This window comes from Bubalus bubalis, chromosome X (assembly GCF_019923935.1).
Source record: "Bubalus bubalis isolate 160015118507 breed Murrah chromosome X, NDDB_SH_1, whole genome shotgun sequence".
Lineage (NCBI taxonomy): Eukaryota > Metazoa > Chordata > Mammalia > Artiodactyla > Bovidae > Bubalus > Bubalus bubalis.
Genome location: NC_059181.1, coordinates 16,028,512 through 16,043,147, shown reverse-complemented (window position 1 = coordinate 16,043,147; position 14,636 = coordinate 16,028,512). Strand labels below are relative to the sequence as shown.

General features: G+C 41.9%; 1 protein-coding gene across 1 annotated transcript in view; it reads right to left on the bottom strand.

Moving 5' to 3' along the window:
* ARHGAP6 (Rho GTPase activating protein 6) overlaps window positions 1-14,636 on the bottom strand; it is a 790,573-nt gene that overhangs the window by 202,371 nt on the left and 573,566 nt on the right. Inside the window, exon 14 of the mRNA XM_045164531.1 lies at window positions 8,236-8,345. The gene's annotated coding sequence lies outside the window, so the exon portion shown is untranslated. The remainder of the gene's footprint in view (window positions 1-8,235; window positions 8,346-14,636) is intronic.

Here is a 14,636-nt window from a genome sequence, read left to right as displayed (position 1 = left end):
CCATGAGATTCTCCAGGCAAGAATACTGGAGAGGGTTGCCATTTCCTCCTCCAGGGGATCTTCCCCACCCAGGGATCGAACCCACATTTCCTGCATTGTCAGGTGGGTTCTTTACCACTGAGCCACCTGGGAAGCCCTATTATGGATGATACCAAAGGAAAAACAAGCATCTTGATCCAACATTTTCATGAGAAACTAGGAGCTTGAAACCTCAGAGATGGGTTGAGAGAAGATCAGAGGGAATATGCAGAAGCCACAAAGATGGCTTCTCTCATCTACAGCCAGTCCCCGGCCTGTAACTCCTGTCACATGACCCTGCTGCTTTTCTCCCTGATATTGCTCAGAGGCTGTAATTACTTTCTTCACTCAAATGTTCCCAGTTCTGAGTCCAAACTCCTGTACCCCTCTGCCTGTGCACACACATGCCAGCTAGAGGTTCAGCATCAAAGAGTAGAGGAAAACCACTATGGACTAGCCAGAGGTGTCTCAGATGGTAAAGAATCTGTCTGTAATGCAGGAGACCCAGGTTCGATCCCTGGGAAAAGAAGATCCCCTAGAGAAGGAAAAGGCAACACATTCCAGTATTGTTGCCTGAGAAATCCCATGGACAGAGGAGCCTAGCATGGCTAAGCAACTAATACTTTCACTTCACAGAAGCAGAACCCTTTTCAGCCATGTTTTCTCCTCCAAGCCTCCTTGCAGCTCCTCTACCTCTCAAAAAATAAAAAAAGCACACAAGCCAATAAATGCAAATACCACCACTCCACTGACCAAGTAACCTCGCTTGGTGGGGGCGGGGAAGGCCTCACCCTCGGGGTCTGGTTATACTTGCAAATACAGGTGATAGAGCTTAAACGAATACTTTAATATTCACTTGGACTATACTGTACCTTGTGTTTCCGATTTCATTTAAGCTTCAGGAAAAAAAAGCTGTTAGATAAGCAGGGCAGATGTTTTTACCCCCATTTGAATGATGTAAAAATTTTTCCAGAGAAAGGAAGGAAGGAAGGGAGGGAGGAAAGAAAGAAATTTCAGGAGACAAGCTGATTCATACAGTTAATTTGTGGGTCCCTGTATTAAGCTATTGGGGCTGCCCTTATAAAATATCACAGGCTAGGGGGCTTAAACAACAGAAATTGGTTTCCTCACAGTTCTAGAGTCTGCAAGTCCCAAAGCAAGGGGCCGTCGGGGTGGGTTTCTGGAACAAGCTCTCTTCCTGGCGGCAGATGGCCACTTTTGCTGCGTCCTCTCTGGTGGAGAAGGAAGGGGCTGGGTTTCTTCTTCCTCTTCTTCAAAGAACACCAGGGCTAGCGAATTAGCACCTCTCAGCTGACCTCACTTAACTTTAATTACCTTCTCAAAAAAAAAAAAAAAAAAAGAAAGAAAAGAAAAGGAAAAAACCCTTCTCCAAAGGCAGTCACAGCTGAGCCTAGGACTTCACCATTGAATTTGGCTGGGGTGGGGGAGGGAGGGGGCGGGTGTGTAGGTGTGTTAGTCGTTCAGTCGTGTCCAACTCTTTGCGACCCCATGGACTGTAGCCCACCAGACTCCTCTGTCCATGGGATTTCCCAGGCAAGAATACAGGAGTGGGTTGCCACGTCCTTCTCCAGGGGATCATCCTTACCCAGGGATCAAACACGGGTCTCCAGCACTGCTGGCAGATTCTTTACCGTCTGAGCCACCAGGGAAGCCCGGCGGGTAGGGAAGGGTACCCCCCCCAAACTCAATTCCATCCATAAAAGGGTGCTCTCTGACAAGGGACAGAAGAATTCATTGGATGACAGGGATGAGCTAACTCTTAGAGGACGGGAAGAACAACCAATTGGACTAGAAGTCAGCTCACTCTGGCCACCGGGTCAAATTCAAAGGTCATCTTTGTTAAGTCAAGAAGCTTTTATTGGACCTCCATCATGCCCATTCATCTGCATTTTGCCCAGGGCTGCTTTCTTGCTAGGCTGGCTGAGTAGACTAAGGGCTCCTGAAGACCCAAATATGAGCTTTCCTGTCCTTTAAAGAAAAAGTGCACCAGCTCCTGGGTTAGACCAATCTGTGATAGTTGGTGCCATCTGCAAAATGCCTCCTTAGATCGGTAATCCCACTAGTTCACTGGGAGCAGAAGTGCCTTCCAGAGTCACAGCCCGCAGGCACGGAGCTCAAGAGAAGAACTCGATCGAGGAAACAGAAGGTTCACAAGACTGGAAAAGACTTCCAGGCCACCCCACCGCAGGGCCTAGGGCTTTTCTCTTAGACCTTGGAACTGTGTGTTGGTACCAGCCCTCAGCACTGTGGCTTCCGACAACCCTCTCATCCTTACAGACTCTTGCTGCTCAGGCCCCAAATGCCACGGCTATTTCCAGTCACACCCTATCAGTGCTGGCTGTGAGTTATTGTAGGCGTTCAGTTTCTTGAAATTTTATTTTGTTTCAGTTTTGCATGTGTTTTGTATGATTAGGGTTTCCATAGAAAGCAGATCACTTAAATTAAGGGAGCCTTGCAAATAATTACGGAGACCTTAAGGGGTTTCCAGGGAAAATCTCGGGACTGTTAGTCCCAGATGCAATTGTGGGTCCTTTTCATTATTAAACAGTATGTTCCCTTTTCTTTTCAGCATCCGATATTGAAGTCATGGTGTTTTCCTTACAGTATTGATTATAACCTGGGTTCCTTTTTATAGAGACATTTGTCAATAGAAAACAGTTCTTAGATCCTCTTTGAATTAGTAGAGACATTCCCCAAATTATTTACTCAAGAATCCAGAGCCTTCTCATTAGGCCTATGGTAGAATTTAAGGAGGCAAAACTACAATTGGGATTAATTACACTGTTGGCAAATGGATCTTGTTATTATTTGACTTATTGATCTTCCTGTCCATACAGACAGATCGTTTGCATGTAGATTCCTGCTGCTTTAGTCTGTCCAGTATCGCTTGCTCTGAGGGACATCCTGTCTCCCATTGCATGTGGTTGTAATCAACTGCAACACTCCAGGCTGCCCACAAATCGTATTACCCTGTTCTACCCCTCGACATAGTCATCGATCCAAAAGAAAGTATGTGACCTGATAGGAGCTGATTAACCAGGATGTTAAAGAAGCTCTGAGAGAAGCTGTCACACAGAAGGACACCAGGCTGAGAGAGGGAGGCAGAGTCCCCAGATCCAGCCCTTCCTGAAGCCTTACCCAGCCCTGGACTTCCTAGGGATGTGGACCAATAAATTCTTTTTTCTGTTTGACTAATTCCAGTTCGGCTTCTCACTCAAAGCCCCAAATGTCCTCACGGATATAACACACTTCCAGATAGACTTTTAAGTATTCTCAGGAATATGCATCAGTAACTTTCAGAGGGTGCAGGGCACTCAGCACTGGGATCCATGAGTCCTAAGCCCAGCTGCAGCCTTAGAACTCCCAGGCCTTCCCTCTGCCAGCTTCAGGGGCTTTAGAAATGGAGAACCTATGGGACATGGGATGCAACCCAGTTTCTTGGGTATATTGGGTTGGCCAAAAGTTTGTTTGGGTTTTTGTAACAAGGAGATCAAACCAGTCAATGCTAAAGGAAATTAACCCTAAATATTTATTGGAAGGACTGATGCTGAAGCTGAAGCTCCAATACTTTGGCCATCTGATGCAAGGAGCCAACTTATTAGAAAAGACCCGGATGCTGGGAGAGATTGAAGAAGGCAGGAAGAGAAGGGGATAACAGAGGATGAGATGGTTGGATGGCATCACTGACTCGATAGACATGAGTTTGAGCAAGCTCTGGGAGGATGGTGAAGGACAGGAAAGCCTGGCGTGCTGCAGTCCATGGGGTCACAAAGAGTCGGACAGGACTGAGCAACTAAACAATAACAATAACACCTGAATGAACTTTTTAGCCAACCCAGTATGTATGCCTTCTCTTACGCACAAAAGTGCATTCTGGACTTGCTTTCTTAAATTCCATTTCTCCCTGACCTTTGGCCCTTCTTGGCGTGGAAGCTGGACAAAATCCATGAGCTTGTAACACTGATGGTATCAATCTTGGGAAAGAAGAGAAGACCAAGTAGGTGAGTGGCTGGACCCCCGAAATTGATAATGCTTGACAGAGTGGTCAGGCTAACGTCTGGGGCCGGGGTTGGACGCCAATCCTACCAGTGGTCCCACGCACCACAGAGGTAACCAGGAAGGAGAAATAAAACTCACAGTCCACCACCAAGTGGCTGCAAAATTACCCCTTCAGTGAAGACCCATGTTTTTCTCCTTTGTTTTCCAGAAGATACGTTTCTAAACCCATCTAAAGTCTGCCTCACTAGATTCTTTAACTGTCACCTGAAGTGTTAGCTATGACTCCATTTCTGGAGATAAACTCTACAACCTCCCTCCTCCCCCAGGAAAGTTCCTGACCGAGGCCCATCCACACCAGCCAAAATTCTGATCCAAGTGACTGGCAGTTACCTTAATGCCAGTGATATTGGGCACTTACATGTGTTTGCAGGTCATGATAAATAAGTACCCTTCTTTGTTGTCTTGTTTCTTTGCAGTTTACCTTGGCTTCCTCTGTTTCAAACTGATAGGAACTAAAGTCAGTTTTTAAAACGCAAGAGGAAGGGAAAACTCTTTAGGTTAAAGGCGGCCCGCCAAGGTGCTAATTCCATCTTTGGTAGGTTTTTCCCAGGACTGTGTTCCTCATCCAGGAATTTCCCTGAGCTTGGTGGTTCACTGGTCCAAATTCCAGCTTTGAATAAATAAACCAGCTGAAGTGCTGGGTTGCCCCAGGGACTAGCAGGCAGTTTCTGAACTTCCATCGCCCCCCAGTGGCAATTTCTTAAATCTTTGTGTTAGTTCCTCAAAAGAATTTAGGTTATGCCTTTTCCCTCCAAAGTCATTTAAAAACAAAAGTTTTTTTTTTTTAATCTCACACTGCAGACTTTCAAATGTTTGTGTGGATATGTGTTAGTAATGTCGAGTTTATAGCTGCTGTTTCACAAGTTCATAGATTCATGCAATTGACAGGAATCATGCAATTGACAGATCTCACCAATCATGACGCCCTTAGGAAAAAATTCTTACCTATCACAGCTGTAGAGTCCAATATTAAAGTGATTAACCCAAATGAGTTTTTTTTTTTAATTGAGAGGATCCAGATTTGGGTTTCCACTTTTCTGAGTCAATTAAAACACTGTCATTATGATTTCTAAACTCATGCTATCCCTTTGTAAACTTTTCCACCATAAAATGTTTTGTAACATTGTCTGAGAAGGCGAGAAAACATTTAAAGCCAAAAACTATGAAGGTTTTGGATCTCTCTCTCTCTCTCTCTCTCTCTCTATATATATATATATATATAAACTTTGTAAAAGCCAACCTCAAACCCATACAAATAACTAGAAATTATCACTATCAGGTTGTCAAGACCTGTAGCAGATGAATTAAGACACGAAGTAGCAGAATCAAAGGAATAAAAAAGTTTTAGTGATTTCAAACCTCAACCAGATGAAACTCAGCAATAGGTGACAGAGTTGCCCTGGGTCATTGCATAGCGAAGTTTAATGATCCTGAAGAGTCTTTCCATGGTCAGTAGGAACTGATGGACCACATTTAATCCATCTCCCCCCATCCACCCACCCATCACCCCATCCCCTTATTCATTTACCCACCCACCCATCAGTCCATCCCCCCATTCATCCATTTAGACAGGTTTAGAAAGATACTGTGTGGAAAACAAAAGAGAAAAAAGTGTTTCTTCACTGCAAGAATAAACTTGCATCCACTTGGTCATGTGCTGTGGGCTTTGTTTCTCTTTCCTGATTACCTCCATCCAACCATCTATACATTAGGTATGTGCCAGATGTTCTGTGACGTACCAAGGCGAGAAGATGGATAAGATGTACTACCTGCTGTCATGGTTTTCAAAGCAAATGAGACTTCCAAGATTTTTTTCAATATGGTCTCTATTCTAAGGCTTCATTCTCAGAGAAGGTGGGAATAACCAGCACCAAACCAATACCTTTTGAAAAGACATTGAGCAGGTAGCATCAAGAAGCCTAGAGACCTAGTCAGCCTTGACTGCGTGGGTTAGAGATGAGAACTCTGCCCTCCATAGCCACTGAATGTTTTCTCTGAAGAACAAAATGTAGGCTCTGTGGGATTCTAAAAACACAAACTATTTTGAGATGGAGAGCAAGTATATGTATGGAACAGCTGAAGAATATTTTTATGGCATCATAAGCTCACAGTCTCATGTCAAATACAGTCAGTGCTTTTTGATGGCTGGTATAAAGTGTTTTTTTTCACCTCATGTTTGAGCAAAGGGGGAAGTGGAATTTCAGAAACCAAGTCCAGACTGAAGAGGCTTATTTTCAACTCATAAAAGGGAAGGTTCTTGCCTCCCTACCCTAGCAGTGGAGTTATTACTTCGGCTTATTTTTTCCGATCACAGTAAATTCTTTGGGTTCACCACCTGCTAGACCCCACCCCCACTCAGCTTTTAAATTAGAAGCCAGGTTTATAGTCCTTTAAATAATACTGACCTTGTGCTGACCCCCTACACATAAAGCATTCCTGCCACTCCTAAATCCGGAGTGGAAGTGTGTGCCCTTCAGCTTCCTTTACTCAGATCCTGACTTCTTTCCGGCCAGAACATTCTCCTCCTCTGGCCACCTGCTTCCCTCACCTTTACAGGATTAATTTCATCAAATCTCTTTTGCCCAAGTATCCTGAATCCTGGTGATCTAAGGGCCTCATTGTTAGTGCCAAAGTCTATCATTTCTTCCTTTTTCATGTCTAGCATAATATCTTGCATGTGTGTATGTGTGTGTTACACTCAGCCGTGTCCAACTCTTTGCAACCCCATGGACTATAGCCCACCAGGCTCCTCTGTCCATGGAATTCTCCAGGCCAGAATACTGCAGTGGGTTCCCATTCTCTTTTCCAGGGGATCTTCCCAACCCAGGGATTAAACCCAGGTCACTGGGCTTCCCTGATAGCTCAGTTGGTAAAGAATCCACCTGCAATGCAGGGGACCCCAGTTCGATTCCTGGGTCAGGAAGATCTGCTGGTGAAGGGATCAGCTACCCACTCCAGTATTCTTGGGCTTCCCTTGTGGCTCAGCTGGTAAAGAATTCATCTGCAATGTGGAAGACTAGGGTTCGATCCGTGGATTGGGAAGATCCCCTGGAGAAGGGAAAGGCTACCCACTCCAGTATTCTGGCCTGGAGGGTTCCATGGATTATACAGTCCATGGGGTCGCAAAGAGTCGGACACGACTGAGAAACTTTCACTTTCACTCCTGCACTACATATTCTTTACCATCTGAGCCATCACGGAAGCCCCCTGCACATAGTAGGTGCTTAATAATTTGTTAAAAGCAAGGGAAGGGGGAATAGCAGGGGGAGAAAGACAGAAGGGAGAGAGAGAGTGAGGGAGAAGAGAAAATAATAAAGAAAGAAATGAAAGGGAGAGTAAAGAATTCTTTTACAAGGACCTACTATCTCTCTGGGCTCCCCTGCTGGCTCAGTGGTAAAGAATCCACCTTCCAATGCAGGAGATGCGGGTTCGATCCCTGGTTCAGGAAGATCCTCTAGAGAAGGAAATGGCAACCCACTCCAGTATTCTTGCTTGGAGAATCCCATGGACAGAAGCCTGGTGGGCTACAGTCCACAGGGTGGTGAAAGAGTTGGATATGACTTAGCAACTAAACAATAACAAGTTATCTCTCTAATAAGCACCACCCACCAATTAAATACCCACTTTTTCTTAATGAATGTCCTAAGCAAACTTTTGAAGTTTTTTCAGTGATTTGACTTTACACAAATGTAATCTCTTAGAGTTAATACTTTAAAGTGATGCTTTTCAGTGTTCTCTTGTGGTCCTTTGGGGGTAAAGACTGACCTGTTCTCTGTTAAAATAAAACAATGCAACGCCCCCCACCCCAGCACACACAATTTTCAGGAAATCTTTAAAGTAGCAGATAGAACATTCTTCAATGTAGCCCTTTTCCTATCACACATTTCTTACCTACATTGTCGAAGTGTTCAAAAAGAGCAAAGCACATGAATGCACAACAACACAAAATTCAAAGCTGTTCCCAGAAATGGAATTTCCCTTAAGCATTTAACCACTAGTATAATATACAATCATTTCTGGCATCTGCGTGATACAATGAAAGATATATTTCATGCTGTTTCCCGAGGAGTAGTAGCCCATTTTTTTTCTAGTAGCCACTTTTTGGTGTTAGAATTTCCAGCACCATAGCAGACTCACCTGAGTTAAATGTATCTGGATGGGCGAGCCCTTGGAGGGGATCCTCAAGTGACACGAGTGCCGCCTGATCCTTTCTCACCTCAGAGGGCCCAGTGCTCAGTGCTACTGCCCTGCAAAAAGTAATGGAATTGGGCATAAGGCCAGCATGAGAAATTACACAGGAATTTTTAAAAATATATCAACTACATTATTTTCATAGATAATTACTTTTGAACTTATTTTGATAAAGCTAGGGGCTAATTATATAATGATTGTATCAATAAATGGTAGAATAGTCATATTCATCTCATCTACTCACTAGATATATTATAAAGCTGAATTAATTGGGAGTAACGCAAAACTTTAGGCAAATGTCCTGCTTCCACGTGAGATGAGACCTAAGCAATTTTCCCTCACCAGGAGGTACTTTCAAGTAATGCTTCTTGAACTATCTGCAGTGAAGGACTAGGTTTTTTTTTTTTTAATTTTTTTAAATTTCTAATCAATTTCCAACCAATATTTTGGTTAAAAACAAAAACCAAAACAGTACTAATGGGATGAAATAAGATGCAAACATACAAAATGCACCCCAAAGTTCTTTGTTATCAGATTCATGAGATATAAAGTTATTCTCTTAAATGGCTATCCAAGTTTTTCTAAATGCTGGCTTTCAATTTCTGTACTTCTTTCCAAAGACAACACATAGGGGAATCGAAAGTCTTACTGTCAAAGAGTGTTCCTTGGACCAGGAGCACTGGCATCACTTGGGTGCTTGTGAGAAAAACAAACATAGACTCTCACACCCCATCCAGACTAATGGAATCAGCACCTGCGTTTTAACAGCCTCTCTGAAGGATATGTACACCCAGTAAAGTGTGAGATGCACTGATCTAAACTAGAAAATCCAAGGTAATTGTACATGACTCAGGGAACTCAAACCGGTGCCCTGTGACAACCTAGAGGGATGGGATGGTTTGGGAGGTGGGAGGAAGGCTCAAGAGGAAGGGGACATGTGTATACCGATGGCTGATTCATGTTGACGTATGGCAGAAACCAACACAACACAACATTGTAAAGCAATTATCCTCCAATTAAAAATATTTTTTTAAAGAAAGCAATTGTATAGATACACACACACATATAACTTTAAGACCATAGAATGTTTTATTATCAACTCATATTTTGTACAATACTTATTTAATAGTATCACCCTTAAGCAAAGTATAAGCCTTCATCAGCTAGGCCTGGCCTTCCTATCCCCCCAGGGCTCAAGATCTGAGTCACCTGAATCTCTAGGTCCTGGGAAGATCAAGTTTCCCTAAGTTACATGGTGCTTCTCAGAGATCTATGTTCCTATGGTCACCTCTGCCTCTGGAGTCTTCTTTCTACCTGGGCTGACTGAATTCACATTGACCCAGATGAAAAAAATCAACCCTTCTATCATCTTGTACAGAAATCCATTTGCCAAAGCTTTTGTTGATTTTGTTAAAACTCAGAATAAAACACAGCTACTTGGATATTTCATGAACATTATTAAAACAAAACTATATGCCAATCTAAAAAGTTAACCCAATGGTTAATGGATAAATAACACTAGACACACTGCCCCCACCCCCCAAAAATTAGGAATATCCATAGCCACTTCCCTGAGTTAATATTTTTATTTTGCTGGAAAGTCCTAACCCACATAATCATAAAAAATTACAGGCATTATAGTTAGAAATAAGGAGGTAAAATTATTATAAGTTGAAATTATATGACAGAATCCCTGGAAAATCTGGAAAATCAAAGATAATAAACAAAAAGTAAGACTAACAACAACCTGTGAATTCAAAACATTGCAAAACATAAGGCAAATGTAGTCAAAACCTTTCATAAATATACCAACAACAAATTTGAAGATATAAAAAGAGGAAAAGATCTCCCAGTCATTACAAAAACAAAGTTTAAATAACAAGTAATAAACTCAACATTTTTAAATGATTTTTTTAAGAAACACTTTAAAATTGTAGTAAGGGTCACAAAAGAAGACTTGAACATTTGGAAAGGTACTGCATGTTCATGTATAGGATGACACATTTTTCTAAAGAGTTCTAGTTTTCCTAAATATAGAAACTTAACATAATCCCAGTAAATTACCATCCAGATTTCCAACAACAAACAACCTTGACTAGCCAACTCCAAATTTCATTCAAAAATATAAACAAGCAAAGTATCAAGAAAAATTCTGAAAAAGAATAATGAGAGGAGAATGATGCCAGATGGTCCCAATACTTAAACTAATACAGTACTGGTGTGTTTGTGGACATAATGGTTCAGAGTACAAAGTCCAAAATAGATCCACATACACATGGGAATTTAGTGTTTTAATAATAAGCATGCATGCGTGCTCTGTTGCTCAGTCATGTCCAACTCTTTGCAACCCTATGGACTATAGCCAGCCAAATTCCTCTGTCCATGGGATATTCCCAGGCAAGAATACTGAAGCAGGTTGCCATTTTCTCCTCCTGCAGTTCTTCCCGACCCAGGGATCGATGATGTCTCAAATCGCTGTGTGTAGGGGGATATAGGGGGATGGTTTATTGAAAAACTAGCCCTGAGACAATTGAGTAAATGAAAAAGATAGAGGGGAGATTAGAGCTGTACTTCATTCCTTACACCAGAATAAATTTCAAACATATTAAGGGTTTAAAGTAAACAGGTGAGATTTTTTTAACTTGAAAAAACAGAAGAATTCATTTAGGACTTAAAGTACTTCCAACCATGCCCCACACCTAGAAACCATAAAAGAAAAGGCTGTGAAATTAAGGTACACAAAAATTACTCAAAGCAAAATTCACCACAAACAAAAACAAAAGAAAAATGACCAACTGAGAAAATATGTCTAGTTCATCGTTGTGAACTGAATTGTGTATTTCCCCTCCAAATTCACGTGTCAAAGCTCTAACCCAAATATGACTATATTTGGTGTTTGGGTCTTCCGGGAGGTAATCAAAGTCAATTAGGTCATAAGGGCACAGCCCTAATCTGAAAGGACTGGTGTCCTCAAAGGAAGAGACACCAGAGAGCTCCCTCTCTGCACATGCATGGAAAAGAGGCCAAGATAGCAGCTGTCTCCAAGCCAGCAAACCAGAGACCAACCCTGATAGCACCTTGATCTAAAGCTCTAACCTCTGAAACAAAACAAATTTCTGTTGTTTAAGCCCTTCAGTCTGTATTATTCTGTTTGGCAACTCAAGCAGACTAATACATTCATACTTCAGAAAAAGAGCTAATTTCTTTACTATATAAATAATTTCTACAAAATCAGTAACAAAAAGAGCAATACATTGTATTGATGAAGGTGTGGGGAAACACATGCATTCCAAGAGGGAAGGGTCAGCTGGTATAACCATCTATTGATGATAATTTGGAAATACCTATCGAAGATAAAAGCAACTTCCTCTTGACCCAGTCATTTTGATTCTAGGTGTTTATTCCATACATGTGCTCACATGTGAGAAACAATGTGTAAATACAATATTACTCAATGCAGCATTGTTAGTAATGGAAAAGTATTAGAAACAATCTAACTTGTTGTTCACCAGTAAGAGACCGGTTACGTAAAGTATATTAATCTATACAATGAAAGAGTGTACAACTGTTAAATAAAAACAAAAGGGAACACTTTACACATCAGTATGGAAAACCTCCAAGATATCTTAACTGAAGGAAAAAGAGAATAGGTGTAATATTGCATCTAACAGGTCTGATACACTGCAATAACCCCTAATTAGCCTTTAAAGATCAATTCATGGTGATGTTTGCACATTATAAAGGTATTTAATGCCATTAAATTGTACACTTACTTAAAAACAGCCAAAATGGTTTTCAAAAAGACAATTCAGAGGTCATCTCCTCCAGAGTAAAGGCAATAAAATGAAGTCACTCAGTCGTGTCTGACTCTTTGTGACCCCATGGACTGTAGCCTACCAGACTCCTCCATCCATGGGATTTTCAGGCAAGAGTACTGGAGTGGGTTGTCATTTCCTTCTCCAGAGGATCTTCCTGACCCAGGGATTGAACCTGGGTCTCCCGCATTGTAGGCAGATGCTTTACTGTCTGAGCCACCACGCTAAACACATTTTCTTTATACTCCCACAGTAAGCTTATAAAGTAACCACAATGAATGAAATCACCTGAGGATGTATCTATCTCAGCATCTACAGTACTGGTGAGGTGGCAGGGAATGTGTCCCACCCATCCCACAGCCTCCAAGACTGGCCCCATATCCAGCATGTGGTAGCAGCTCAGGAAATATTTCCTTTGCTGATTTCAGACTCAAGCCTACAATGTCAACTTCTGCTGAGTGTCCAGCCTGCTGGCCTGCCCTGCAAATTTAAGATTTGTCAGTCCTCACATTTCTAAGGATCTAGCTAGTTATACCTCTTATTGGTTCTGTTTCTTTGGAGAACCCTGATTTGGGGCAAAAGAGAACTCCTCAGATAACCTCATGCATTAGGCTTCCTACTAACATGGCTGCCTCTGCTTCTGATGTAACATCAAGGAAAGTGCAGCTGAAGAGGAACCTTGAGCAAATTAGTAGAGAGGCCCCAGAGAAGAGGAGCAAGAGTATTATATTTTAGCATTTATGTTGACAATTTATTAACATAACATAAACAACATAAACACAATTTATTGTGTTCCCCAGTGGCTCAGAGGATAAAGCACCTGCCTGCCATGCGGGAGACTTGGGTTCGATCCCTGGGTTGGGAAGATCCCCTGGAGAAGAAAATGGCAACCCACTCCAGTATTCTTGCCTGGAAAATCCCATGGACAGAGGAGCTGGCAGGCTACAGTCCACAGGGTCGCAAAGAGTCGGACATGACTCTGCGAGTTCACTTCACTGACAATTTATTGCCTAACAGGCTCCTTTGTCCATGGGATTTCCCAGGCAAGAATACTAGAGTAGATTGCCATTTCCTACTCCAGGGGAAGCCACATGGGAAGCCCCTTATAATTTATAGTATATTTCTTTGGCTATAAAGCCTTATATTGCCATCGCTGGAGAGAAAAGACAGAGAGACAGACAGAGAGAGAGAGAAAGAGAAAGGAGAAAAAATCCAAATCTTTGCTATATTCTGATTATATCTTTCAAATATGTGTACCAATAACTCTGCACTTAGAGCCAGCATATCTTTGATTTTTATTGTATAAGGAGACTATGCAATAAAATAATATCACAAACATCTGTATCTAGGATTCAAGAGATAAAACATGAATTTTAATATCCCCTGAAGCATATTTCTTAGAAAACTGTGTCTGATGTGGTGGTGGTAGAAGAATGGTTTGTCAACTTGTCTTCTCTGGCTTTAATTCTTTATCCCCACTTTCCAGTGAATCCAAACCACTTGAGAGAGCCTTCCCCTCCTTCTCCTATAGCCACTTATAACTTACCTTCTTGACTTTCCTTCCATTTTTACTTTTCTTCTCTCCAATTAATTAATTCATAATGCTTACAATAACAAATAAAACTGATGAAGAGGCAGGAATATGTCTAGACGGTTGAGCCAAGCATGCCCTTCTGAGTAGGGAAGCTCAGCTAGTCTGAAGGCTCTTTAGTAAATATGGAATGATAGCAAAGAAAAAAGCCTTGAAGACTACCACCATTCACATTTGTGGTTTTACCAGCCAACCACACCAGATGACTTACAGTTCTTTATTTGCAACCAGCACTTACTTTCCTGAGTTTCAGTTCTACACTCTGAATTGCTTCTTGTATTTCACTGCTCATAGCCATTGTCATCACAATGGCAGTGTGTCCAACACTGAACTCATCTTTCCCTGAAACCTACATATTTCTCAAAATCAGCAGCCATTTCTGATACGCCCTCTTGTCTTACCTTCCTACCCTTAGCTTTCTCTTTACACAGTAAATTGGTAATTTCAGACATAGCCTACCATATTGTTGTTCCCCTTCAAAAGAAAAATTATGTTAGATGGTCCTTGGCTATAGTTTATACTTTAGAAGTGGACAGCAAATCCAACACCTGCAGGAAATTTCATTAACAGAACCCTATTATTGCTCCTGGAATGTGAAGTCAAGTGGGCCATAGGAAGCATCACTATGAACAAAGCTAGTGGAGGTGATGGAATTCCAGTTGAGCTATTTCAAATCCTGAAAGATGATGCTGTGAAAGTGCTGCACTCAATATGCCAGCAAACCTGGAAAACTCAGCAGTGGCCACAGGACTGGAAAAGGTCAGTTTTCATTCCAATCCCAAAGAAAGGCAATGCCAAAGAATGCTCAAACTACCGCACAATTACACTCATCTCACAAGCTAGTAAAGTAATGCTCAAAATTCTCCAAGCCAGGCTTCAGCAGTACGCGACCCATGAACTTCCAGATGTTCAAGCTGGTTTTAGAAAAGGCAGAGGAACCA